Below are 2,678 nucleotides of genomic sequence, written 5' to 3'. Positions count from 1 at the left end.
TGTTAGCATTCTCATGGTTTGATTCATTTCTTCCGTCTTTGGCAGGAAGGGCTTGCTGTAAGTTTTACACACAACTTTCTAACATGGTTGACTTATAAATTTAGGCTAAGAGTTTTAGAAATCTTTGGTCATAGTGTCATTTTATATTTGTTTACCTATGACTAGGTCATTCCCTGACCACTATTCTGCCCTTCTATATCCTGGGACTGTAGGAGCAACAAAAGAGTAACTTCAAGTAGGACAGAGTACATTCCTCCTTTGGAACATTTTGAAAAACTTCGATAAGAGAGAAAGAAGGAAGATTATTAAGAGTTTTATATTCTGTAAAATTGTAACTTTTTTCCATGATTACTAATGTCATGAGAATGATAGTGACAATATTCAGAAGGAATATTATAATATATGGTTCCAATGGTATGTCTTGTATCTTTCATTTTAGCCAGTTTTTTGACTTGTCAAGAGATCTGACCACTTAGGCCTTGCTTACTCTTCCCAAACCAAGGTCCTATAAACTAATAAACTATACAACAAATCAATTTTTTGCACACACTGATTTTTCATGCTTGAATTTGAGCCCTGGAAGATTAAGCTGGAAAATACAACTTTAATACTCCCTGTCTGCTTTTTGCTCCTCTCTCTGACAGCCATTTGGGGGAAGACTTAGGCCTCCTGAAGAAACATTTGGCAAATAATCTGATCAATTTCATTTATATTCCTGGCAATGAAATGTTAAGAGCCTATTTCACCGTTATGTCACCTATATGGTTCAGAGTCCTTGGGAGGAGATTAAATTTTGAACCAAAGATCCAATTTCATGGAAATAAAAAGTCCTACCTAAGTGCATTAAATAGATCTTTAGTAGAGTAGTTAATACCATTAAATGCTGGACTGTTTGAATCATGAATTATCCATTCAAACATGATTTTGTTTTTCAGGGTTTTTAGAGACTGGGTTATCCTAACTCTTTTAGCCATTCGGTCTTGAAATTTCCTGTGTTTTAGATAGCAATGATGGGAAATGCCATTGTGGGTCAGCAGTTTGTGCAAGACAGGAGTTTGGACATGTCAGGTACTTTTATATTTGATCAGCTAGGAGGATAAGCACAAGGGATATTCTTAGTAAAGTTATTTTCATTAAAAATAATATAAAACTGACTTAGCTTCAGTCTTGAATCTTTTAAATGATAAATATGAGAAGAATACTGGTTAGCGAGGTGGTTAAATATTATTGTCAGAACAGAGTGGAAAAATAAACAGTTCTTTTCAAATGAAGCTGTCTGTAGTTGAACTCTTTTGGATAATATAGGCAGGTTTGTATTAAATACCTAGTCTACTTTCAGACCCAGTCTACCACCATCCAAACGTGGTTTTTAATATGCTGCTCTCTTGCTGCTGTGTTAATAGATTAGGTCCTTTGAGAGGCTGGATTTACCATGGTTTATATCTACATTTGCGAGCCCAGGGTCAGAGGTTAAACAGTCATGATGTAAAGAAGCTGAGAACAATGGGTAAGATGACTGTACGTACTCAGAGAATACCTATATTCCAGGGCCTGTGCTACGTGCTCTGACATGTTTATTCTTTGCAACCACTGTGAGACATCTCTTCCTCTTTCACAGCTGAGGAAACGTACCCAGAAGGTTAGGTGGCCTTTCCAAGGTTACACAGTGATGGAGTAGCACACCAGGATTTGACTTAAGACTTCCAGCTCTTCAGTATTTGTTGTCTTTGGTATCTCCTTCCTGCCGAGGAGATGACGCACAAAAGAGCAGGAATGAGTGGAGCTGGGAGAGGGGCAGCTTTAAATGCTTGCTGCTCGATATTTTTGCATGGTGTTATGGTTATGAACAAGAGAGTCAATGCACAGCATCCTAAAGGAGTGTCAGTTATTCAACAAAAACCACACAAGCAGAAAACACCAGCTTCATGGTTGAATTCTCCCTTGACTTTGCAGTGGGATCTTTCCCATATGCTTCACAGGATTGTGGAGGAATTTTGGGTTTATGTCCAACACTGGCCTCTTGTGCTAATGCTGGGCACGGGCTGTCTGGGTTGTGTGCCCACCCATATATGTTGAGTGTCATGGGCCATTCAGAAGTGGAAACAAATTGGGATTTCCTGGGTGCAATTTGAAGGCCTCTCATTAGGCCACAGCATGCTGGGACATTTAGGTACCACGCACAGATGCTGCCCTCATGTCCCTGTGTTAGATGCACTTGCAGGGAGGAAAGGAAACATTTCCTTTTGTTTCTGATACACCTAACTTCCCAGCTTGGGCTTCAGGCGGAGTTGTCAGTGGCATTCTGTTACTGACAGTTCTCTATCTGATAAGTCCATGGTGTACTTTTATCATCTCTGAGTGACACTGAGTGGAGATTTCCAAACATTTTTGATTCTCAAAGGCACTTGGGCCATTTCTACCTAATCTTTTAAAGGTATTCTGTAGAAAGATGCCACTTCAATTTCTTTAAAACACACAGCTCTTTGGCTTACTTAAATACTATGAAAGATCATGAGTGTTGAAAAAGTACCAATTTTTTTTTTCTTATATCTTGTTTGTTTGATCTTTGATAACCTTAACACTTAGACAAGTCAGCTTTTCTGGAAATACTTGCTGCTTGTGCTCCCAAGTGCCAAACTTTCTCAGATAGTTTATAAAGGCCATTTTGTGATTTTTTT

This window comes from Eulemur rufifrons, chromosome 2, assembly GCF_041146395.1.
Source record: "Eulemur rufifrons isolate Redbay chromosome 2, OSU_ERuf_1, whole genome shotgun sequence".
NCBI classification, from domain to species: Eukaryota; Metazoa; Chordata; class Mammalia; order Primates; family Lemuridae; genus Eulemur; species Eulemur rufifrons.
The sequence above is the reverse complement of the archived record's forward strand: the minus strand, read 5'-3'. Positions refer to the sequence as shown.